The sequence below is a fragment of the Hylobates moloch genome, unplaced genomic scaffold, assembly GCF_009828535.3.
Source record: "Hylobates moloch isolate HMO894 unplaced genomic scaffold, HMol_V3 SCAFFOLD_3, whole genome shotgun sequence".
Lineage (NCBI taxonomy): Eukaryota > Metazoa > Chordata > Mammalia > Primates > Hylobatidae > Hylobates > Hylobates moloch.
In genome coordinates this window covers 105372010-105398768 of record NW_026652278.1, presented here as the reverse complement: position 1 = coordinate 105398768, position 26759 = coordinate 105372010, and the positions used below count along the sequence as shown (strand labels likewise).

Sequence of the window (26759 nt, the reverse complement as noted above, 5' to 3'; positions counted from 1 at the left end):
TTAAGTGCCTTATAGATTCTGGATATTAGACCTTTGCCGGATACATAGACCTTTGCTGGATACATAGTTTGCAAACCTCCATTCTGGAGGTTGTCTGTTTACTCCACTAATAGTTTCCTTGGCTGTGGAAAGGTTATTTACTTTAATTAGGTCCCATTTGTCAATTTTTTGTTTTGTTGCAATTGCTTTTGGAATCTTTGTCATGACATCTTTGCCAGAGCCTGTGTCTAGAATTATACTTCCTATGTGTTCTGCTAGGGTTTTTATAGTTTCAGATTTTATATTTAAGTCCTTAATTCGGCTGGGCACGCTGGCTCACGCCTGTAATCCCAACACTTTGGCAGGCCGAGGCGGGTGGATCACGAGGTCGGGAATTCAAGACCAGCCTGGCCAAGATGGTGAAACTCCCCTCTCTACTAAAAATACAAAAATTAGCTGGGCGTGGTGGTGGGCGCTTGTAATTCCAGCTACGTGGGAGGCTGAGGCAGAGAATTGCTTGAACCCAGAAGGCGGAGGTTGCAGTGAGCCAAGATTTTGCCACTGCACTCCAGCCTGGGCGACAGAGCGAGACTCTGTCTCAAAAAAAAAAAAAAAAAAAAGTCCGTAATTCATCTTGAGTTGATTTTTGTATATGGTGAAAGAAAGGGGTCGTGTTTCAATCTTCTGCATACGGCTAGCCAGTTATCCCAGCAGTGTTTATTGAATAGGGAATCCTTTCCCCAATGCTTATTTTTGTAGGCTTTGTTGAAGATCAGATGGTTGTAGGTTTGCGACTTTATTTCTGTGTTCTCTAACCTGTTCTATTCGTCTCTGTGTCTCTTTGTACCAGTACTATGCTGTTTTGGTTACTGTAGCCTGTGGTATAGTTTGAAGATGAGCAGTGTAATGCCTCCAGCTTTGTTCTTTCTGCTTAGGATTGCTTTGTTTATTCAGGCTCTTTTTTTATTCCTTATGAATTTTAGAATAGCTTTTTCTAGTTCTGTAAAAAATATTGTTGTCACTTAGGAATAGTGTTGAATATGTAAATTGATTTGGACAGTATGGCCATTTTAACAATATTGATTCTTCCTATCCATGAGCATGAAATGTTTTTCCATTTGTTTGCTCTTTCGTACTGGTGATTATGTTCCAGGAATTGAAATTTCAGAACAGTGCAACAATGCTCTTTGTGTCTTCCTTGGCAGTAAATTGCAAGGATCTGAATAGAGAGTGGAGTGGTCACTTCAGAAGGGCCAGGTATAGAGCTCGAGAATATTTCATCTCCTGTTCCTGTTCCATACAAAATATCAAGTCCCTGAGGCAGATTCTTGTGATTTTTGGACGAAGCAACTGTTTGCTGACTGTCAGGCTGGATGTCCCAGAAGCAAGAAGGTTGTCTTTTAAGCCCTCACTTCCAAGTTCTAGTGGTCTCTTCTTCCTTGGTCGAATAGCTGCCAAGAGCTGTGAGATTAGCATCTCTGTGCTGTATCTGTTCAAGTTCCAGTTGCTGTAACTCATTGGCTTTCTGCTTTAATCTCAGCTGGTCTGGAACTTCTTTATTAGAATGACTCCTGGCTGCCTTAAGTAACATTTCTCTTTCTTTTAAATCCTTTCTCTGCTTCTCCAATTGATCCAGCTTTTCAAGAAATTTGAGGTGTGACCTGGTATCACTATACAGGATGTAATTTTCACTTGCCTTGTAAGTAGTCATTCAATGCTGAGCAATTGCAGTCAGTTTTTCTAGAAGGCCTCATAATTGTTCCTGGGTTGCATGGGTGATCAAGTTCACAGCATCAGAGTTAAGTTCTGTAATGTCATGCTTTTTACCAATGTCTAAAATTCTCTTTTGTAGAGCTCCAATAAAAAGAAATCGTTCATCTTTACATGACTGAATGAGTGTGCCAACCAATTCAGAGTTTGTTGCTAAGATACAGGCATTTTCTTCATTAAGGTTGACGCCTGCCATAGAAGTCACATCATTGATGTCATCTTCATCCCTGAAGCATATTGTTCCATTCTCTTTTATTTTATTTTTTTTTTTAGTAGAAGATACTTGAAGCGACAGAATTTTATTTCCAGGCAGAGTAATTTGCTTTAGAATGGAAGATGGAAGAAACTGACTGGTAGGTATTATGGTGTTCACTGGCATCGTCTTCTATCCAGATTTCTGAATGGTCAATGCTGAGGAAGGTGTAAGTGTGGCCACCCGTTTTTCATTGCCTCCTGAAGCCTGCTGAACTACTAGTTGCTTGACTTTAACTGCCTATGGAATCCCAGCTGGTTGTGAAAGGACAGGGCCCGGCTGGGCAAGTTTGATTTGAATTGGAGTGCCAATAACAGGCTTGTCAGATGTGGTCCCAGTAGATGTAACAAAAGGTTTCACAGATGGAAGACAAATAGCTGCACCTGAAGATTCTTCAAAAGTTAGTGTTGGAAGGGACAGTGTTACTGCTGTTCCAGGGACAACTGGCTTTTCAGGTTGCAGTGAGACCATTGGCACTGTGTTTGGTACAGATGTCACAAGTGGTTTTGAAGTCTGAAGCAAAACAGACTACACAACTGTATAGAAATTTACAGTCAAAACAGTAACAACAGGTTATGAGATAGGCCTTAGACTTAGAAAGTCTGGACTGACTAGATTCTCAAATGACAAGTCACACATTTGGGGCAAGTTCATCTTACCATCTATGAAATGTCCATAAATAAACGAAGTATTAGTACAGGGTCTTGCATATGGAAAGTGCTCAGCATTTAGCAGTGATGGGGTTCAGGACATGCTACCCCAAAATATGGCACTTTGGCATTTGAGGAAGCAGTAGAAGCAGAAAAGTTACTCGTTGACCTTCTCTTGCCTTTCTCCCCTGAAGTAAGCCAAAACACAGTTCTTTGACCTTCCTGTGAAATAAGTAATTAAGGCTCTCATGGAGAGGTGCCCACCCTATACGTGGAGGAAAGGAATGTTCTTATCTCCAAAGGCACAGGGACACAGAGACAAATATGAATACACAGGTCTAACTAAGTCCCCGAGTTTATTACCATTAGATGACACCTCCTTTGTCCAATCATACTTTTCCACAACTGTCTACTCTTCATCAAACCTAAGCACAAAAATGTACAAATTTACCTGTTTCTTTGGGTCTTCATTTCTGAAGGCTCTTAATGTCATGTAAACATATTAATTAAATGAATTTGGTTTATGATTTTCTCTGGTTAATCTGTCTTTTGTTGTAGGTGTCTCAGCCATGAACTTAGCAATGGATGAGGAAAAGAAATCTTTCCTCCCCTACAACAGTTGCTTTTGTAGTATTGGCAGTATTATTGGTAGTATTATCATTACTTGTGATACTTCCTCAAAAACCAGTTTAATTGGATGAAAAGGACATAAACCAAATCAGATAGGGTTAAGGGATAAGGGATCTAACTATGTCAACAAAATCTGATAATACTGGGTCTTGAATGATGAAATTTTCTTTCCAACTGAGGACAGTGGATAGTCTGTTTCTTTCTTTTTTTAAATTTATTATTATTTTTTATTATCCTTTATGTTCTAGGGTACATGTGCACAACATGCAGGTTTGTTACATATGTATACATGTGCCATGTTGGTGTGCTGCACCCGTTAACTCATTATTTACATTAGGTATATCTCCTAATGCTATCCCTCCTCCCTCCCCCCACCCCATGACAGGCCCGGTATGTGATGTTCCCCACCCTGTGTCCAAGTGTTCTCATTGTTCAATTCCCACCTATGAGTGAGAACATGTGGTGTTTGGTTTTCTGTCCTTGCGATAGTTTGCTCAGAATGATGGTTTCCATCTTGATCCATGTCCCTACAAAGGACATGAACTCATCATTTTTTATGGCTGCATAGTATTCCAAGGTGTATATGTGCCACATTTTCTTAAGACCGTGGATAGTCTTTTTCTAAATCAATATATACAGAACTGGTTTTTTTACCAAATCATCTTAAAATCTGCATTATAATTACATTTTCTAGTGTGGTTGCTATGCAATAGAATTCCATGGCTTCTTTTCCATGCTCAAAACAAAGAATAAAAATATGCTAAAGGCAGGGTGCAGTGGCTCACACCTGTAATCCCAGCACTTTGAGAGGCCAAGGCGGGTGGATCACCTGGTCAGGAATTTGAGATCAGCCTGGCCAGCACGGTGAAACCCCATCTCTACTAAAAATACAAAAATTAGCCAGGTGTGGTGGCACATGTCTGTAGTCCCAGCTACCTGGGAGGCTGAGGCAGGAGAAAGGCTTGAACCAGGGAGGCAGAGGTTGCAGTGAGCTGAGATCGCGCCATTGCACTCCAGCCTGGGTGACAGAGCAAGACTCCGTCTAACAACAACAAAAAAAAAATGCTAAAGGCAGGATGCAATGGCTCACATCTGTAATCCCAGCACTTTGGGAAGCTAAGGCAGGAGGATTGCTTGAAGCCAGGAGGTCAAGACCAGCCTGGGCAACAGAACACCCTGTCTCCAGAAAAGTAAAACTTAAAAAATTAACTGGTCATGGTTGTAGTCCTGTCACTCTCCTGTAGTCTTGTAATCTTAGTTACCTGGGAGGCTGAGGCTGGAAGATTGCTTGAGGCCAAGAGTTCGAGACTGCAGTAAGCTATGATCACACCACCGCCCTCCAGCCTGGGTGACAGAACAAGACCCTGTCTCCCTCTAAGATAGATAGATAGATAGATAGATAGATAGATAGATAGATAGATAGATCGATAGATCGATAGATAGATAGATAGATAGATGCTGAAGACCTACAACACATCCAAGGTCCAAAGACAATAAATGAAAACAATTTTTACAAGGAAATTCTCCATCTAAAGTTTAGGGTATAATTAGGTTTAAAAGATTGTCCTTAAAAAAAAAATCGGCATTAATCAAAACAGATTGAAGTATAGAAGCCTAAATCCACGATCAGAAAAATCCATCTATAACTTCCATGGACCCCAAACAGTAATCTCAGATTTCACATTGAATCTGGCTAAGTCACTAACACAGTAAACAGTAGCATCTGGCTCTCATGTGGGATGGTATATACAATGGGCTGATCCATAACTTTAGTGTACTTTGGACATTTAGATGGATGGGCTGAGAGCCCAGTGTGTTATAATAACCCTGAAAAACTTTTGGCTCTGGCTGTGAACGCATTAGCATTAACTTAAATTTGTTGCTTTGTTTACAACAAGAGATATTTGCTTGTGCTTTCTGCCTAAATGGAATTGGTTAAAGGCACCCAAGATCTCAAAGAGTGAAATTTACAATTAGTACAGCAGCTATTCACTTTACTGAGCTTTGCTTTTTATTTTTTTTGCATTTTCTCTTAGTTACATCTTTTGGAAATAAATGATATCTTTATTTGGAGTTTCTGTCTGTTCATATTAGGACCCTTAACAACTAATATCCCCTGCCTAATTTTTTCTTTCCTCCATAACCTGAAGCTTAAAATAAGTAACCATTTAGAGGGTTCCTTGAAGATGTCACCATTTAGAAATGTCACATATGCAGTCATTTGTTTCTGAGCTAGAGATTGCTGGCTGTTTAGAACAGTGTCCCAATTATTCTTTTTGAAACCACTCAAAGCCACCAGAACTAATTTCTCCTAATATATCACTATAGTTTAAGGTCTACAGTGAAGAGATACCCTCACTCAACCAGTAGAAACTGACTATTGCATATCCAGGATATAATCAGAGAGCCTCTGTATTGAATTCAAGATTTCCAAAAATTGTAATTAAACAACACCCAATCTAATTTTGTGTTTATTGCTTTTACAAATAGCATCAACACAGGTGAATTATCTATGACATTTATTCATATGTGCATTTGTCTTACCCTTCATATGTGCGGCAGTCTTACCCTTACCAAAATAAGATTGAATAATTAACAGATGGGCATTCTAATAACATTATGGAATAGCATAATGTTGGATTACCTTTTAAATCTCATTATTCTCATAAGCAAGAATTGCAATGTTCTATATATTTGTTCTATCATTCAATGAACAAGTATTTTTTTTAAAATCTCTTGTGGGTCTAGCATACTAAATTTTTTTTGATTAAACATTTTTAATTTTTTTTTTTTTTTTTTTTTTTTTTTTCGTTTTTTTTTTTTGAGACAGGTTACACTAGAGACAGAGTTTCACGGTGTTAGCAAGGATGGTCTCAATCTCCTGACCTCGTGATCCTCTCACCTCGGCTTCCCAAAGTGCTGAGATTACAGGCGTAAGCCACGGTGCCTGGCCCCTTAAATAGTGTTTAAATATGTCACCATGAATAGGTTAGTATAAAGAAAGAACATTAGGTGCAGTGGCTCATGCCTGTAATCCCAGCACTTTGGGAGGCTGAGGCGGGTGGATTGCTTGAGCCCGGGAATTCAAGACCAGCCTGGGCAACAAGGTGAAACCCTGTGTCTACAAAAAATGCAAAAGTTAGCCGGGTGTGGTGGCACACACCTGTGGTCCCAGCTATTTGGTGGGGCTGAGATAGGAGGATGGCTTGAGCCCAGGAGGCGGAGGTGGCATTAAGCCAAGATTTCACCAATGTACTCCAGCCTGGGTGACAGACAGACCCTGTCTCAAAAACATAAATAAATAAATAAATAATTCTATGACTCAGAAAACCACCCAAATAGAATGAAGCTTCTAAATGTTCTCGTGGTATGTGATTTGCCATAACTGAACAATAATCCCCCTTATTAATTAGGGTAGAAGATGGCATAGTGGTGCTTGCCTATAATCTCAGTTACTTAAGAGGCTGAAGTGAGAGGATCACTTGAGCCCAAGAGTTCAAGGTTACATGAGCTGTGATCACACCACTGCACTCCAGCCTGGGTGACAGACTGAGACCCAGTCTCAAAAAACAAAAAACAAACAAACAAAAAAAATTAGGGTGGTCTACATTCTCAGAAAGCCAAGATTAGAAAACTATAACAATCGGGTATTTGAGATCTCATCACATGACCCACAAAGAATATAAATATGCTACTTTCCTAAGAAAACAGAACTTAATTTTCTCTGTAAAGATTTTTCCAATCTGAACTAGGTGTGATGGTGCATGCCTGTAATCCCAGCTACTAGGGAAGCTAACACAGTAGGATCATTTGAGCCCAGGAGTTCCAGGCCAGCCCCGACAACATAACAAGACTCCATCTCTACAAAAAACATTTAAGGGGCCTGGTGTGGTGGCTCACGCCTGTAATCCCAGCATTTTGGGAGACCAAGGCGGGCGGATCACCTGAGGTCAGGAGTTCAAGACCAGCCTGAACAACATGGAGAAACCCCGTCTCTACTAAAAATACAAAACAAATTAGCCGGGCATGGTGGCGCATGCCTGTAATCTCAGCTACTCAGGAGGCTGAGGTAGGAGAATTGCTTGAACCCGGGAAGCAGAGGTTGCGGTGAGCCAATATTGCGCCATTGCACTCCAGCCTGGGCAACAAGAGTGAAACTCGGTCTCAAAAAAAAAAATTTTTTTTAAATTATCCCGGTATAGCAGCATGCAACTGTAGTCCCAGCCACTCAGGAGTCTAAGGCTGAAGGATTGTTTGAGCCCGAGTTTAAGGTTACATGAGCTATGATCATGCCCCTGCACTCCAGTCTGGGCAACAGAGAGGGACCCTATCTCGAAAAACAAACAGAAAAACAAAGGCAAAGCTAGGCACAGTGGCTCATGCCTGTAATCCCAGCTACTTGGGAGGCTAAGGCAGGAGGATTACTTGAGCCCAGGAATTGAGTCTAGCTTGGACAACATAGCAAGAACCTGTCTCTAATTAAAAAACACAAAATTGACTTTCCAATCTATTGGAAGACATTCTTCGGGAAAGACAGTGAAATTACAGTCATTTTACTATGCTAATAATTACACAGCATTCTAAATAAAATAAAAAAGAACAAGAAATTGAAAAAAACACCTAATTTTTAAAGAAAATGTTCTCTCCTTAGGTTGCATGATTGCAGAAGGAGCACTGGGCAGTCAGGCAATCTGGGTTCTGGTCCCAACTCTGTCACTCATCAGATGTGTAACTCTGGCCAGCTTTACCCTCTGTGAAATATGGCTGAAATACCAGTCCTAATAGGGTCTGGTCCAGTTCTAAGTCTGTAACTACAGGTGCCTTCCCTGAAAAGCAGAAATCTGAAGGAGTGTGGATAGCCCCTCTGCATTAAACATAGCTAGCCTAACATGATGATAAAGACAGGAAGAGAATACAGGACATTAAACAGAGTTGTGTGAGTGAGATGGAAAAATGGATAATTTTCTTCCATTTCTTTTCACATTACTGTGTTAATCTTTAAAGAAAAGGAATTCTAAAACCCCCCTAAATGGGTATCTTCAGCCTGAGAAGCAGGAAATGTGTGTCTGCAGAGAAATGAGGGCTCTTCAGTTTTGTGACCGAGGAATCCATGTGCCCAAGGATGGGCATCATTTTATCACACTCCCCTTCAGAGAGAGTTTTAGGCATGTAGCCAAAAAAGGGGGTGTGGTCTAGGCAGAGACGGAGGGCCAGATCAGGAAGACTATCTCTGAATTCCTCACACCGTGCTCGTCTACACGAAATGGCTAACAAAATACAAGCAGTGATGGAGACCCTTTCCAAGATGAATATAGCTTCACTCAACAATATGGAAGGAGGAGAAAGTAGGGTGGGGTGGGAGGATCTTCCATTTGTCTATGTCTTCATTTTATATGGCTTGTACCTGTAACATACAGGGTTCAAAAGATGAATTAGAATTGTCTCTGCGCTAGTGTGTATGCAGTTCAGTGGAATAGAATGGGAGGGGAATTATCCATGTTCACAACACTGGGTGGGGCATGCTCTCTTCTGTTGTTTGTTGTTCTGTGACTTAAACCATATACTGCAAAAGGCTAAAAAAAAAAAAGGACAAAACTCATCTAAGCATATTTTCTTTGCATTCATACCATCATCTTTCCCACCCAAAAGTTTCTTCAATGCCTAAGGGTTTGTGGCATCAGTGTTTGGCCACAAAGTCTATGGTTTGTGCAGAGATTCATAGAAAAGACTAGGTTCTCTTCCTTAAAAAAATAAAGATTTTCCAATGCTTAAAGACATAGCCTAATTATTTGCCTATTATCCCTCAAGGGGACACCATACACCTTGACCTAGAACTCTATCAGGTGTTCACAGAAAAGTGCCAGGGCAAATAAACAATCTGTTCTTCTAAATTCCCCTTTATATCTCCTTCCAACCACACACATTTATTTTCAGTCTCTAAAGCAAACTTAATGTTGTATGCTTAGAAGGAAGAGAAAGATGTTATTGAATTTATTCCTTTGCTCTCCAAAAAGGCCACACCTAAGACATCGTCGAGGTGAGAATCATTCCTGATGCATGAGTGTGGGAATGTGATGCTTTTTAGGAATAAAAAATAAAAACCAAACCAAAGAACAAACAAACAAACAAAAAACAGTGCTCAGAAATCTACATCTTTTACATTTCTCTCTACTCCTTAATTGGGCTTTCAATGCAGCAAAGACAATTCACTAGCTGGGAAAAGGAGAAAGAACTCCATCATTCCTCCACTGCCAGCACCTGTTCTGCCAGCTGACACTATTTAATATAAATTTTGACTATAAAAAAAGGCAATATACTAATAGCACTGCTGTTTACCAAAAACTAATTAAATCTCTTTACTGCTGGTTCACCCCCGCTTTCTCTCACACCACCTACTCACCCAATGCAGAGAAGGGGTGGCAACCACTTTCTCCGGCACAGACACAGCCAGTGTCTTAACACAAGCAGTGATTCTGACCAAAAGAGCCACCACCCTCTTGCCCCTCTCCCTGCTTATCATACAGGGAACACCAAGTCCACTCTGGGGCTGGGAATCTGAAATAAATCAATTCACTTTAACCAGATCTTAAAAATCTGCCCTACGATTACAGAAAGAGAAAATGCAAATCAGAAAAACACATCACATGGAGAACAAACCAAAACCAGCACATCAGCGCTGCCTTTGAACTCCAGAATGGCATGGAAAGCGCCGCTGCCCAGCCCAGATCCAAGGAGGGGGTTTTACAAAGGCTTCCAGCACCCCCTATCAACACAAACACTTCCTCCCCGCTTCCAAAATGCTCTGAATAAAGACCTTCTTTAAGCACTTACTGGGAGCGGCAGCTTCTCTCTGCAATATGCCTGTGAGTCACGCAGCAGGAGGGGCCCCGGAGCAGGGCAAGTCGGAGAGCCCCCAGCTTCCCTGCAAGCTGATGTCTATGAGACAGCAGCCCAGGAACCGACTTTCCCATTACAGCCTCAGACTGTAATCCATGTGCTTTCGGCGGGCCAGTCCCAGCTGCCCACAGAGCACCACATGATCTGCTCTGACATCAGATCAGCCAGACGTGACAGCCCATCCGCCAGCCTCTTCCACACTCTTGGGTTGCATCATTTGGGTGCCTTTGGTTTGCATTTAAGCAGGTGGTACAGAGTAAGGAACTGTTGTTTTCTCACAAAATATTTTTTTTCTGGTTTCTTCTGTTCTAAAAGAAGGGAAAAAATAAGCAAGAAAAGCCCTTGAATTTGTTGCAGCCTAAATGTATCAGATATATGGGAAGTAACTGGAGTTCCACGCCTAGTTCAGGGAAGCTGAGGAATGAGCTACTGCCAAGATGCCAATGCCGTGGGAGTGATTTCATCTATAAATCACTACCACCACCATACCCCACCGCCTTTCAGTAGATCATCTTTTATATAAGAGTTTATATATATCTATATACACATATATACATATATATGTTTAAGTCATAAAATATTGGTAGGTGGTGTGTGTGTGTGTTTTAAGCTAGTCACCACTGAGTTTAGTTCATGGGCAATCTCAGGGAGGTAACCATTAGACTCAGTGCAATATACAATAATTCTATTTTGAGAGGATTCACATATAGTCCAACAGAAATAGATGTACAGTCCTAGATGGATAGGCAGATAAGCAGAGAGGAAGTCAGAACCATCCATTCAGGCTTACATTCATTCATTCAATAATCATTTATTGATCACCTACTATATACCTAGTCCAAAAACAGATTATCAAAATGGTAGAGGGGTTGGAAATTTGTTAAGAGCTTCTAATTCTACTTCTGTGATAAGACAAGGAAGTAAGAGCCTTATCAAGGATCCTTATAAAATGTTCTGTGTCTAATACTGAATCTAAAGGCTGGTAACAAAATCAGGTTTTATCTTAATTTCATTAGGATAAATGGTAGCACATGTAATCTTTAAGGTAAGAATAATCAAAATCAATAAGACTTTATGAAGCAAAATCATAGCCCGCTTAGACAGCTGTGACCAGAAATGATGTAATTCTAAAATTACAAAAAATATAATGCTCCCCTAGCAGAGAGGAGAATTCACTTTTTTTTGTTTTTTTAGACACCGTCTTGCTCTGTCCCCCAGGCTGAACTGCAGTGGCACAATCTTGGCTCACTGCAACTTCCCCCTCCCGGGTTCAAGTGATTATCCTGCCTCAGCCTCCCAAGTAGCTGGGATTACAGGCATGTGCCACCACACCTGGCCAATTTTTGTATTTTTAGTAGAGACAGGGTTTCACCATGTTGGCCAGGCTGGTCTCGAACTTCTGACTTCAGGTGATCCACCTGCCTCGGCTTCCCAAAGTGCTGGGATTACAGGCATGAGCCACCGTGCCCAGCCAAGACACTTCTTAAGTAGAAAAATAAATATATAATTTTAGTTTTCCTTAGTTTAATAATTAGCTGTTTCCTATAAAATAATCACAAAATATGCAAACCCTTGGTTTTCATTATTTTGTCTTTGTCCCTTATATTTAAAGTGAATTGTGCCATTTTCTTATATGTTAATTAAGGCTATAATATCATTATTTGATATTGTAATCAATATAATAGTATTCGCATGTTCTTTTTTATGGAAATAATTCAATCTAATAATTATATAATTACTAATATCATAATAAATTTGTCATTTAATATATAATATTTAACTCATCTATTTGCTTTGTACCAAGTGTGTGATATTTTCCCCTGAGATGACCAGGATTGTGACTGTGGAATTCAATATGAGATTCCACGAGCACTTGTTTCGTTTGTTCTCCATTGGAAATAAGCTATATAATGAGTAAAACCGTTCAAGTCTACTACTGTTTCTACTGAAACAGAACATCTCTGACACCAGATATGTGTGTTTTTCACATCAAGAAATTTCCCAATTTTCTGCAGACACCAACTGAGTGCCCTACAATTTAATTCAATTCTGACACTGACTACCCAGAGTTAACGCAGACACCACAGGTTAAGGACTCAGTCCCACAAGACTCTCCCCGACTTCAAATAAAAATCACAAGTAGTGGGTACCCAGGTTACCTACACTTTCGTCCAGCTTGGCTACAAATTGGGGGTTCCCATGACTGACACCCTCCTTAGGTTTGATAATTTGTTATAACAGCTCACAGAACTTAGGGAAACACTTTACTTATTATTACCAGTTTGTTACAAAGAATATTATAAAGTACACAAATGAACAGCCAGATGAAAAGGCATGTAAGGTGAGGTCTCCAAGTGTCCAGAGTGCAGGAGCTCCTGTCCCCGTGGTGTTTGATGTGGTCCCAACATGTGGATACATTCACCAACTCAGAAGCTCTCTGAATCCTATTGTTAATGGTTTGTTTTTATGGAGGTCCCATTACAGAGCTATGGTTGATTAAATCATTGGCCATTGGAGACTGACTCAATCTTCAGCCCCCCCCTTCTATGGAGGTGTGGTGGATCTGAAAGTTTAAATCCTCTCATCACAAAGTTGGTTTCTCTGGCAAAGAGCTCCTATCCTGAAGCTATCTAGGGCAGGCCCCTGCCCCCACCAAGAGTCACCTCATTAGCATAAACTCACGTTTGGTTGAAAGGGCCTTAGGAATAGCAAATTATGCTAATCTCTCCTCATTATCTAGGAAATTACCAAGGTTTTATGAGCTCTGTGTCAGAAACTAGGGATGAATATTAATGTATGTGTTTGTTTATATATCACAATATCATAGAGTTAATTCTATTACACTCACTATTTAATTGAACACCTATTATGTTCAAGTCTCTGAAAATGATACCAAAGTGCATGATATTCAATGGGTTTATAATCTTGTTAGGGATATGCTGTTTCCACACAAATATCTGAAATATAGTTGATAAATCAAATACATACAAAGTAATGCAGCTAAAGTAGACAAAGAAAGTGAATTCTCACCAGTGGTGGTGGCTTACACCTGCAATCTCAGCACTTTGGGAGGCCGAGGTGGGCAGATCATTTGAGGTCAGGAGTTCAAGACCAGCCTGGTCAGCCTACATGGTGAAACCCCATCTCTACTAAAAATAGTAGACTTTGAGACTCCATCATAAAAAAAAAAAAAAAAAAAAAGTGTCTTTTTGTATTTAGTTTCCTGGAATTTTGCTGATCTCTCTAGCTAAAATTAACTGGCAATTTAAAAATAGCACTGTTCAGGTACCTACCAACACCCCCCATACAGTGATCTTTTGCCACCATTTCTTATATTATGAGCTAAGTGAAGTGCGAAATGCGGCCTCACCAACAAACTATTCCTTCCAAAATCTATAGAGTTAACAAAGGTTTAATATACAAAAGATTGTCACTACTCCTAAACTCTAGCACAGGATACCATCATCACTTGTGTCCTGGACTACAGCAACAGCTTCCATTTGTCCTCCATAGAGCAAGCAGAATGTTCTCTCTCTTACTTAAAACTCTCTCAGCCTGAGCAACATGGCGAAACCCCGTCCCTACAAAAAATTTAAAAATTAGCCTGGAGTGGTGTCACACACCTGTAGTCCCAGCTACTCAGGAGGCTGAGGTGGGAGGATCCCCTGAGCCCAGGGAGGTTGAGGCTACAATGAGCCACAATCATGCCACTGCACTCCAGACTGGGTAACAGAGTAATACCTTGTCTCAAAAAAAACCCAAAAAAACAAAAAAACAAAAAAACAAAAAAACACTCTCCAGTCATTTTCCACCTCATTTAACTCCTCATCATGGCCTCTAACACCCTTTAATAAAACTATATAGATGCTTCTCAAGTAGCTTCCTTCTCCAGTAAATAACATACTGAATATTTCTCTCGTTGGCTGAGTTATTGTCCATTAGGTAATTAACACTTGTTTTCTGAAACTCATTTATTTCCTTAGGAAAGACTATAAGAAAACGAACTATTGAATTAAAGGATGCAATCTTATTTCAAAGTAATAGTGTTTAGGTAAGATATATAACTGCCTGCCCAAAGACTACAGCTCCCAAGCTCCCTTGCAACTCAGTGTGGCCTTCTGAGCAGAATTTCTCCTTTCTTGCCTCAAAGAACATTGCTTGCCCTAAACTTCTTTTGTTTCCTTTATGCAAGCTAGAACACAGATTTGCCTGTGACCTCACTTTAACCACACAGCTTTAACGGGGAATGGCAGAGCAAATGAACAGAAGAAAACTGGGCCACTAAATCACCACAGAAAGCAGAGTTGACCTTCTAACCTGGACGAGTCACTCATACTGCATTCTTGTCAGCATTGAGGCCTATTTCTTTTAAGGGAAATCTAGCTGGGTGCAGTGGCTCATGCCTGTAATCCTAACACTTTGGGAGGCCAAGATGGGTAGACAGCTTGAGTTTGAGACCAGCCTAGGCAACATGGCAAGACTCTGTCTCTATGAAAAATAGAAAAATTAGCTGGGCATGGTGGTGCACACCTGTGGTCCCAGCTACTCAGGAGGCCGAGGCAGGAGAATGGGTTGAGCCTGGGAGGTTGAGGCTGCAGTGAGCCAGGATCACGCCACTGCACTCCAGCCTTGGTGGCAGAGTGAGACCCTGTCTCAAAAAATAAATAAATAAATAAATATAATTTGGTAAAGGAAAAATAGTATAGAAAGTCGAAAATGATTCAATGATTACTATTCATCAGCGTTCTGTCTTTTAAGAATTGCTTGTCCACATTGATTTTTATTTTTACTGAATTTTTAATATGTTTCTTGTCTATTCTGTTGAGCTTCACTGTTTGCCTTTAAATTCTGCTTTTGGGAAACATGTTGAAGTGTTTTATTGTCATCATTTGTAATTTTTCCATTGTTTTTGTTCCATTGAAAGTTTCCATAATGACCAGATTTTTATTTTTTTTTTTAGGCAGAGTCTCACTCTGTTGCCCAGGCTGGAGTGCAGTGGCACAGTCTTGGCTCACCACAACCTCTACCTCCCGGGTTCAAGCGATTCTCCTGCCTCAGCCTCCCAAGTAGCTGGGACTACAGGCGCACGTCACCATGCCCAGCTAATTTTTTTATTTTTAGTAGAGATATGGTTTCACTATGTTGGCCCAGGCTGGTCTCGAACTCCTGACCTTGTGATCCACCCACATCAGGCTCCCAAAGTGCTGAGATTACAGGTGTGAGCCACCGCGCCCAGCCAATGACCAGATTTTAAACTCTAAATACCATTCCTCACTAAAAAGAACCAGGGCTCTTTGGGGAAAAGGCTGATTTTAAATAGGAGGCAGAGAATGTGTAAGATGAGCTTAGCACATTGTCTTATATCAGAAAGCAAGGAAATTACTGAAGAGAAGTGGGGTCATGTCAAAGGACAGGAATCAACGTGGAGAAGCCCCCAAAGGCCAACTTCACCAAAGCATCTTTTCTAGTTACTGTGGCTATGTAAAAAGTCATGCCAAACTTAGCTTAAAACATTTATTTTTCTCACAAATCTGTAGTCTGGGAAGGATTCAGAGGGTTAGCTGGTTTCTACTCCACTTAGTATCATTTGAGCACCTCAAAAGCTGGAGAATGAAATCTTCTGAGGGTTCATTCACTCACATGTCTGGTGCCTGAACTGGAACATTGAGGAATGGAATAATTAGGGCTCCTTAATCATCTCTGTGTACCTCTTATGTTGTTTTCCTTATGGTCTTTTAACATGGTGGCTTCAGGGTGGTTGGATTTCACTAAAAGCATGTGTCCCAAGAGAGTGCCAGGCAGAAGCAATGGAGATGTGTCAATATCACATTATAGGAAGACCATGTGAGACTGAATACATTGGTGTATCCTGCTTTGGTAAATACAATCTATCACAGCATCATAAAGAATACTATAATTGATTGACACACTTGAATATATAAAAGTCCTAACGATACTCAACCCAGAATGAAAAGACATTTGCCCCTCATTGAGGTAACTATTATACCAATTCCTTACACAAAAATTAGTTGAGAGAGAGTTAAGTATGGATTCTTTCTTTTCCAAATGGAACTCTATTTTGGAGTAACACATAGTTCTTTCTTTTTTTTTTTTTTTTTTTTGAGATGGAGTCTTGCTCTGTCGTCCAGGCTGGAGTGCAGTGGCGCAATCTCGGCTCACTGCAAGCTCCGCCTCCTGGGTTCACGCCATTCTCCTGCCTCAGCTTCCTGAGTAGCTGGGACTACAGGTGCCCGCCACTACGCCCAGCTAATTTTTTGTATTTTTAGTAGAGACGGGGTTTCACCGTGTTAGCCGGGATGGTCTCGATCTCCTGACCGCGTGATCGCCCATCTCGGCCTCCCAAAGTGCTGGGATTACAGGCGTGAGCCACCACGCCCGGCCAGAGTAACACATAGCTCTAATTAATAAGGCAAACTCTATTAGAAGAATCTTAGTTAATGAAAGCAAAAACACTAACAATTGGAAAAATCACCATTTTGCAACTTGTAATGGAGTAACTGGTTCAGACAAGAGTCAGCAATGGGTGCCAACAGCACTGAGTGTAAGGTTGATAAAGGCACTGGATACTAATCTGCTGCTGAGTTCTTAACACACAGAATATTTACTTGTCTCAAGGGGGGAAAATCATAACTTTATAATAGAGAGATCTAGTAATTTTCCCATTTACCATTAATCTAAAGATCGATCTTAGTATCATAAAAAGTAACACAACTAAGTATGGTACAACTCTTGATATGACAGGATATAATGTTCACAGCATCACCCATGAAATACACTTGACAAAAATGTTTTACCTGACATCAGTAACAACTTTAGATCAAAATTTCCAGTCTCCAGGAAATACAGCAGAGAGTTACCTAAAATTTAAATGAAACCAGAAGGAAACAATCATATAAATCCAGAAGGTGGAATTCTACCAGAAAATTGATCCAGTCTCGTGGCCGGGCGTGGTGGCTCACGCCTGTAATCCCAGCACTTTGGGAGGCCAAGGCGGGTGGATTACGAGGTCAGGAGATTGAGACCATCCTGGCTAACACGGTGAAACCCTGTTTCTACTAAAAGTACAAAAAATTAGCCAGGCGTGGTGGCGGGCGCCTGTAGGCCCAGCTACTAGGGAGGCTGAGGCAAGAGAATGGCATGAACCCAGGAGGCGGAGCTTGCAGTAAGCCGAGATCGCGCCACTGCACTCCAGCCTGGGCGACAGAGCGAGACTCCGTCTCAAAAAAAAGAAAAAAAAGAAAGAAAGAAAGAAAAAAGAAAAAAGAAAATTGATCCAGTCTCTTCAGCGAGAAATGTAACAAAACAACAACAAAAAAGCAGGAAGGGGCTGTGCATGGTGACTCACACCTGTAATCCCAGCACTTTGGGAGGTCGAGGGGGTGGATCATCTGAGGTCAGGAGTTCGAGACCAGCCTGGCCAACATGGTGAAACCTCGTCTCTACTAAAAATACAAAAATTAGCCGAGCATGGTGGCGGGTGCCTGTAATCCCAGCTACTCAGGAGGTTGAGGCAGGAGAATTGCTTAAACCTGGGAGGCGGAGGTTGCTGTGAGCTGAGATCCCACCATTGCACTCCAGCCTGGGTGACAAAGTGAGACTCCATCTCAAATAAAATAAAATAAAATAAAATAAAATAAAATAAAATAAAATAAAATAAAAAATAAAATAAAATAAAATAAAATAAAATAAAATAAAATAAAATAAGCGAGAAGGAAACAGAACTTTTCTCAACTAACAGAGAAATATAAGCCATAGCTCACCACATATTAAGAATCATGCAGGTCATTGACTGGATCCTGATTTCAGCAACTTGGCTGAAAACACACTGGGGCCAACAGAGGAAATCTGGATGTATACTGGGTATCAGAAGATAGCAGAGAATTATTTAATTTTGTAGCTGTGATCATGATAAAAGTATTGTGCTTAGCTAAGAAAAATATCTTTATTTGGCCAGGCACAGTGGTTCACACCTATAATCCTAGCACTTTGGGAGGCCAAGGCAGGTGGATCACCTGAGGTCAGGAGTTCGAGATCAGCCTGGCCAACATGGTGAAACCCCATTTCTACAATATAAAAAAATATATATATATATATATATATATATACAAAAAATTAAAATATCTTTATTTTAGAGATACTAAAGAACATAATGGTAAAGCAACATTATAATTTACCTCCAAATGCTTTAAAAAATAAAGTAAATATGACAACATGTTAGCAATTGGCAAACCTAGATAAGAAATATACAGGTATTTGTTATACTACCTCTCTATTTATTTTAATATTTGAAATGTTTTACAGTAAAATGTAATAAAACAGAACATTTCTCCCCAAATGCAGGGATTTTCTAATACTCGATTCTAATTTTTCTAATTTTTGTGTTTTTGGTTTATTTTTTGAAATGAGCTCTCACTCTCACCCAGGCTGGAGTGCAAGTTGCGTGATTATGGCTTACTGCAGCCTTGACTTTCCCAGGCTCAGGAGATCCTCCCACCTCAGTTGTTGTATTCTTAGTAGAGATGGGGTTTCACCATATTGCCCAGACTGGTCTCGAACTCCTGGGCTCATGCTATCTGTCCGCCTCAGCCTCCTAAAGTGCTAGGATTACAGGCGTGAGCCACCGCGCCTGGCCTGGTTTTATTTATTTTTATTTATTTATTTATTTATTTTTTGAGACGGAGTCTTGCTCTGTCACCCAGGCTGGAGTGCAGTGGCGCGATCTCGGCTCACTGCAACCTCTGCCTGCCAGGTTCACACCATTCTCCTCCACAGCCTCCAGAGTAGCTGGGACTACAGGCACCTGCCACCATGCCCAGCTAATTTTTTGTATATTTAGTAGAGACAGGGTTTCACCGTGTTAGCCAGAATGGTCTCGATCTCCTGACCTCGTGATCCATCCGTCTCGGCCTCCCAAAGTGCTGGGATTACAGGCGTGAGCCACCGCACCCGGCCCTTATTTATTTATTTCTAACCATTTAACATTTAATTTGAACTACCAGGAAGTTTTTTTGAAGTGTTTTGTCTTTCCCCAGTTACCAAATGAATTGTCCTAGAAAATTTATTAAATAGTTTCTCTGGGCCAGGCGCAGTGGCTCACGCCTGTAATCCTAGCACTTTGGGAGGCTGAGGTGGGTGGATCACCTGAGTTCAAGAGTTCAAGACCAGCCTGGCAAACGTGGTGAAACGCCGTCTCTACTAAAAATAAAAAAATTAGCCAGGTGTGGTGGCACACGCCTGTAATCCCAGCTACTCGGGAGGCTGATGCAGGAGAATCACTTGAATCCGGGGGGGGCGGGTGGCGGTGCAGAGGTTGCAGTGAGCTGAGATTGCACCACTTTATTCCAGTCTGGGCAACACAGAAAGAATTTGTCTCAATAAATAAATAAATAAATAGTCTGTATGTCCCCAGTTGTTATACCTCTTTTGTTTTCTATTAAGTTATTGATATATCAGAGTCTATCTCTGAAATAACTATTCCATTGATTTGTCTGTACCAGTGTCATTTTCATTTAATCATTATAGCCTAGTGATGAACCAACCTTCTCTTTCTAATTTTCAAAGTCATTATTGTCTATTTATTTTTCTAGGTGATTTTTGGAATTTGCCCCCAGCCCCACAAAAATATCGCAGGTGTTTCTGTCTTCTTGTTTTCTATTGAGTTTTCATTAAAATTGAATTGGGAAGAATTATCATCCCTACAATACTGACAACTAATACTTAATCCCACTTAAATTTTAAGAGCTGAAGTTTGTATTTCTTCTTTGTATTGTATCATAATTTGCTTTCTTTAAATTCTCCAGCCACACTGGTTTTAGTTCTGCTCTCTGGAGTGACATAATATTTGATTACTCCTTCTTTCACATAATGGGAGAGAGTAATTACGCTCCCACTTTATTCAGCCATTTCCTATTTGACATGATTTTTGCTGTCTTCATCATCCTGCTCACCCACTTCCGGATATGCTCCACTTTGTCAATATTTCCTCTTGAAATAGGGAACCCAGATCTAAGGACTCAGGCTCCAAATGTGTGTGGTCTGAGAATCACAAAGAAGTGGGATGACTATTTCCCTTACTCTGGACACTCAGCTGTTATTAATGCAGTGTAGATTTGTATCCCCATGTCTTGGCAGTACTCTTCACTATTGGCTCACATTGCGCTTGCAGTCAACTAAAATCACTAGAACTTTCTCACTGACTGTTCTTAAAATAGACCTTCATTTTCTTGAACATAAGCACATGAATGCTGAATTATTTATATATATATGGTTATATAAATCCTAATGAGATTTCATCTTTTCAATATTGGTTTATCATTTCAGCCCAATTATAAATCCCAATTCTATTTTTCAAAGCATTAAAACTTAGTCATCTGCAAATTTAGTAAACATGTCTTTTTTTGGTCTCACCCACAGTCTGACAAAAAGCAAAGGGCCAAGTCCTATAACAAAGCAACCAAAGGCTGTTTCTGGGGAATTGCCCAAGGCCAGGTTGAAATAGTGGATTTTCAGCATTTCTTTATTAACTAGAAGACCTATCAAAGAAAAGACCAAGGTTTCTTTGATCTCGTTTTCTCTTTGTAAACCCAAACTTATTCCTACTGATTATTTCTCCCTAATCTGAGTACTCACAAACCACCTATTTTAAAATTCAGTCTAAATGTTGCTGAGGACTAATATGAAACCTAAGTATACATCAAAATCCAAATTTTACCCCCTTTCTAAAAACATGAATAAAATTCACCATCATCCAGAACCTTTGCCATTCTCCAGCCCTCCTCAAAGAATAATAACTGTTCTGCCCATTTTCAGTGTTCTGCCATATTCTTCCTTACCATCTGAAACTGTGAACTCATTATGAGACTTAAATGCACTTCCGTGAAGGTATCTGCATACATGTTTGTCTCCTCAAGCAGATTTTTAGTTCCTTAAAAACAATATGAAGTCATATTCAGTTCAATTCAACTGACACTTAATGAGTTTCAGATTTTTTTTTTTTTTTTTTGAGACGGAGTCTCGCTCTTTCACTCAGGCTGGAGTGCAGTGGCGCGATCTCGGCTCACTGCAGGCTCCGCCCCCCGGGGTTCACGCCATTCTCCTGCCTCAGCCTCCCGAGTACCTGGGACTACAGGCGCCTGCCACCTTGCCCGGCTAATTTTTTGTATTTTTAGTAGAGACGGGGTTTCACCGTGTTAGCCAGGATGGTCTCGATCTCCTGACCTCGTGATCCGCCCGCCTCGGCCTCCCAAAGTGCTGGGATTACAGGCGTGAGCCACCGCGCCCGGCCAGAGTTTCAGATATTTTAATAGCAACCGTGATAGGAGACAGGAAGTCCCCTACGAAAGAATGACAGGAACAGAGTTGCAGCACAGCACAGTGTGCCTACAGACTAGAAACAGCTCTACCCTGCTTAATGGAGATGTATGGAGCAGCAGGACATGAGGATGCAGAGGTAGTCAAAAGAGAGCTCCATCAGAGAGGGCCTTGGAAGCCATGCTAATAAACACCAGCTTTATCCGATAGAAGAGAGTTGGAAACGGGCCACCCAAGACCCACATTATTCCCCTGAAGACTCATTTTGTTTTCCCAGCACACTCTTAAACAAAGAAAAGAGGATTCCTCAAAAGACTAAAAATGGAACTGCCATAAGACCCAGCAACCTCACTGCTAAGTATACATCCAGAAGAAAGGAAATCAGTATATATATTTTTTCATTTTTTTCTTTTTTGAAACAAGGTCTCACTCTGTCACCTAGGCTGGAGTACAGTGGCGTCATCACAGCTCACTGCAGCCTCAGCCTCCCTGGGCCCAAGTAATCCTCCCACCTCAGCATCCGCAGGTAGCTGGGACTACAGGCATGCACCACCATGCCTAGCTATTTTTTTTATTTTTTTGTAGAGACCGGGTCTTGCCATGTTTCCCAGGCTGGTCTCAAACTCCTGGGATCAAGCAATCCTCCTGCCTCAGCCTCCCAAAGCGCTGGGATTACAGGCATGGGCACCACACCTGGCCTGAAATCAGTATATTGAAGAGATATCTGCACTCCCATGTTTATTACAGCACTGTTCACAATAGCCAAGATTTGGAATCAACCTAAGTATTCATCAGTGGATGAATGGATAAAGAAAATGTAGTATATATACACACAGTGGAGTGGTATTCCAGCCTAAGAAGAATGAAATGCTGTCATTTGCAACAACATGGATGGAACTGGAGAACGTTATGTTAAGTAAAATGAACCAGGCACAGAAAGACAAATTTCACATGTTCTCATTCATATGTGGGAGGTAAAAATTAAAACAATTAAATGGAGAATAGAGTGATCGTTACCAGAGGCTAGGAAGGGTAGTGTGAGGGGGGGAAATGTGGCGATGGTTAATGGGTGCAAAAATATATTTAGAGAGAATAAATAAGATCTAGTTTTGATAACATAATAGGGTTACTATAATCAACAATAATTTATGGTATATTTTTAAATAACTAAAAGAGAGGAATGTTGGAATGTTTCTAACACAAAGAAATGATGAATGCTTGTGGTAATGAATAACCTGGTTACTCTGATGTGATTATTACACATTGTATGCCTGTATCAAAATATCACATCTACTCCATAAATATAGACAACTATTTTGTACCCATAATAATTAAAAGCTTAAAAATTTAAAAATGAAGATACAAAAATCTGCATGTGGCCAGGCACAGTGGCTCACGCCTGTAATACCAGCACTTTGGGAGGCCAAGGCAGGTGGATCAGAGTCAGGAGTTCGAGATCAGCCTGACCAACATGGTGAAACCCCATCTCTACTAAAAATACAAAAATTAGCCAGGCATGGTGGCACATGCCTGTAATCCCAGCTACTCAGGAGGCTGAGGCAGGAGAATCGCTTGAACCTGGGAGGCAGAGGTTGCAGTGAGCTGAGATTGCACCATTGCACTCCAGCCTGGGCAACAGAGTGAGACTCTGTCTCAAAAAAAAAAAAAAAAAAAAAAATCTGCATGCCTATTTACTTTATCACAGTCCCTACACCCTTGTTTTACACCACCCCAGGAACATTGGCTCTTGAAGAAATGAACCCTTGTCTAGCTTATTTACGACAGTGCCTAGATCAGTGCCTGGTGCATAGTGAGCACCAAAAATGATATGTTGACTGACTTGTTGGCCTGGCCCATTTTGGTTCATGTTACCTGGTACAAAGGTAGGCAACCAATAACAACTGCCACAAATGCCTTCTGGTTTCCTCTCATTTCATAAAAATGTATGAAGCTTAGTTGTAAAATTTCGTTTTTTAAAAAAATTTCCCATTTCTCTGGAACCTGCTTGTCTTTCAACATCCTCATGATGCAATTATATGTGTCTTTCATTTGACTTTTTGAGGCCTAATTTTCCTACAAACAGTGGTCTGACTCAGCCCAGCCCTCCTTTCCGTGGCTACTTCGCATTCAGGGATGATCTGGTCACACCCTTCCTCAGTGCTAGTCACTGCTACATCTCCAACCTATTCTTCCTGGGTGTTCAGAATAAAGTTCTGATTAACCGTTCTGATTGGTTCTTCACCATTCTGTGAGGCACGATTTTTGTGTCCAGGTTGCAATTTTTTTTTTTTTTTTTTTTTGAGAAGGGGTCACAATTCATCAGCCAGGCTAGAGTGCAGTGGCACAATCATGGCTCACGACAGCCTTGAATTCCTGGGCTCAAGCAATTCTCCCGCCTCGGCCTCCAGAGTATCTAGTATTACAGGTGCGTGTGCCACCATGCCTGGCTAGTTTTTTGTTTGTTGTTTTTGTAGAGACAGGGTCTTGTTGTGTTACCCAGATGAATCTTGAACTCCTGGCCTCAAACAATCTCCTGCCTCACATATTCCAATTTATATTTGCATTTATATTTGGAAAATATCATCCATGTCCTCTATATGGGTCTTGAATTCTTGGCTTCAAGCAATCCTCCCACCTCACATGTTACAATTTATATTTAGAAAATATCATCCATGTCCTCGATATCTTCTGGCATTCTATAACAAGCTCCCTCAATGAGTTACATTGTGTTTTGTTCTCATGTTATCTATATGCAAATGCTCATCACTCTTGATTTCCTCAATTTTTGTTGAAGGAGGTAGCATCTTGAAATGCAGTGCTAATGCCACCATAGCCCTGTCCCTTCATACACTCATACATATGCTCATAGAAAATCAAACAACTATACCATCAGAGCTGCTTCTCTTGAATAAAGTATTGTTTTAAAAACTGTGAGATTGGCTGGGCACGGTGGCTCATGCCTGTAATCCCAGCACTTTGGGAGGCCGAGGTGGGCGGATCACAAGGTCAGGAGATCGAGACCATCCTAGCTAACACGGTGAAACCCCGTCTCTACTAAAAATACAAAACAATTAGCTGGGCGTGGTGGCAGGTGACTGTAGTCCCAGCTACTCGGGAGGCTGAGGCAGAAGAATGGCATGAACCCAGGAGGTGGAGGCTGCAGTGAGCCGAGATCATGCCACTGCACTCCAGCCCAGGCAACAGAGCGAGACTCCATCTCAAAAAAAAAAAAAAAAAAAAAAAAAAAAAAAAAAAAAAAAAAAAAAACAAACCTGTGAGATTGGTCATATGTCAATGATTATAAAAGCTGCAATGTATATAAGGGGCTTCATTATACTATTCTCTCTATTATACTATTTGGTTATAAGGGGCTTCAATATACTATTCTCTGTCTATTATACTATTTGGAAATTTCAATATTAAAAATACTTTTTAACTCTTTGCAAAATTGTCATTTTATTTATTTATTCAACAAACATCCACTGATCAAACATGCTAAACAACACAGAGATTAAGACATAGTCTCTATATATGGTTACCAAATAAAATACAAGAGGCCTGCCTTGTTGAATTTGAATTTAGATAAACAATAATATATTGTTTAGTATAAGTATGTTCCATGCAATATTCGAGATATTTATTCTCTCACAATTCTGCAAGTAGAAATTCTGAAATCAGTTTCACAGGGTTGAGATCAAGATGTCGACAGGACTGTGCTCCCTCCAGAAGCTCTAGAGGGAGAATCTGCTCCTTGCCTCTTCCAGCTTCTGGTGGCAGCCAACATTCTTTGACTTGTGGCCGCACCCATTACTCCAGTCTTCAAGGCTTCCGTTTTTCAAATCACGATCTACTCCTCCTTTCCCTAGCCTTCTCTTCTGTGCTTGTGTCAATCTGCCCTTCTGCCTGCCTCCTATAAAGGCATTTGCCTATCGCTTATAAAGTAGGCTTTTAGGGCCCATCTGGATAATCCAGTATAATCTTGCCATATCAAGATCCTTAATCACATTTGTGAAGACCCTTTTCCAAATCAGGTAACATTTAAGGGTTCCTGGAATTAGGACCTGATACCTTTGAAGACCATTATTCAGGCTACTATAGATGCTATATAGATAACTACTACTATATATCTACTACTATGATAGATATTCTCCAGGGAATACTGGAGAAACTTGAAAGGAGATCAAGGAAGAGGCAGATGTCAGGACAGGCTTCCTAAATCAGTGGTGTCAGAGAATATAAATCACTAAAGCAGCAGTTAAAATAACAGCCAGTAATCAGACCAATCAGAACAGACACAGGCTATAAATAACCACTGCAGCCTACCGGTGAGTACCAGTTGAGCATCAGTCTTGATAAGAGATGTAATGTTGGATGATTGCTACAGAAGAATAAATAAGAAGTAGCAACTGGATGACAAAAATCATTTGCACACGATTCCTAACGTATCACCTCGGGAGGAATCATGGGCAGGAAGATTGCCCCATATAGTTTGAGGCGTATTGTTTTTGTTTTTGTTTTAACTCCTATATTGTCTATATTGCTCTTCAAAAAAAGTCTACATTGCCTGTCACTTCAAGTATTTTTTTCAACCCAATTTGCTCAAAATTTCTACTCAATTATTTACTTAATAATTTTAATTTTTTTCATAAAAGTAAGTTGCTTTGTGCAAAAAAAGCATAGCAATATAAGGTTATATAAAGTAGTAATGCCCCTCTCCTCCACCTAATCCCACTTCCCAGAGATAAGCACATCAACAGATACATCAAGGACTTTATCTGTGAACATGTAAATTTGCGTATTTAAAATATAAATACATATATTGAAATGAATGGGAAGGAGCAAGCATTATGCTGCTGGTGGAAAATGATAAAACAGTGCACCCTCAGCCGGTTATGCTCCCAAGAAGCAGCAAGCTGCATGCTCCTTCCTTTTGTACTTTTTGGATCCAATTCCACAGGAAATATCTCTAATTCATTAATTCTTAATTGCACAGAGGCATCCTAAAGGAGGATTGGCAAGAAGAGCAGCAATTCAAATATGAACAACAGCGTCCTCCAATCTCCCTCTAAACTTCCCAGCCTGAAAGCCTCCTCAGTCGTTGCACAAATACCTCAAATCTAAACCACCTAAAATTGAACTTGTCATCTTCCTCAAGAAACCTGCCACTCCTCCTGTTTCTCCATCTCACCTAGTGGCCCAAACCAGAAACCAGGAAGTGACCCTTTTCCCCCACATCCTATAACAACAAA

General features: G+C 40.6%; 1 protein-coding gene and 1 pseudogene across 27 annotated transcripts in view; both read right to left on the bottom strand.

Annotated features, from left to right (window-relative positions):
- Window positions 1-26759, bottom strand: part of ANK2 (ankyrin 2) — a 698346-nt gene that overhangs the window by 560358 nt on the left and 111229 nt on the right. The window contains exon 1 of one of the 27 annotated variants that reach the window (XM_058436656.1): window positions 10114-10264. The exons of the other annotated variants lie outside the window; for them this stretch is intronic. The gene's annotated coding sequence lies outside the window, so the exon portion shown is untranslated. Of the gene's footprint in view, window positions 1-10113; window positions 10265-26759 lie in introns of those variants that run through there. 27 annotated transcript variants of the gene reach the window in all.
- On the bottom strand, window positions 587-10253 carry LOC116478230 (transcription initiation factor TFIID subunit 4B-like; annotated as a pseudogene).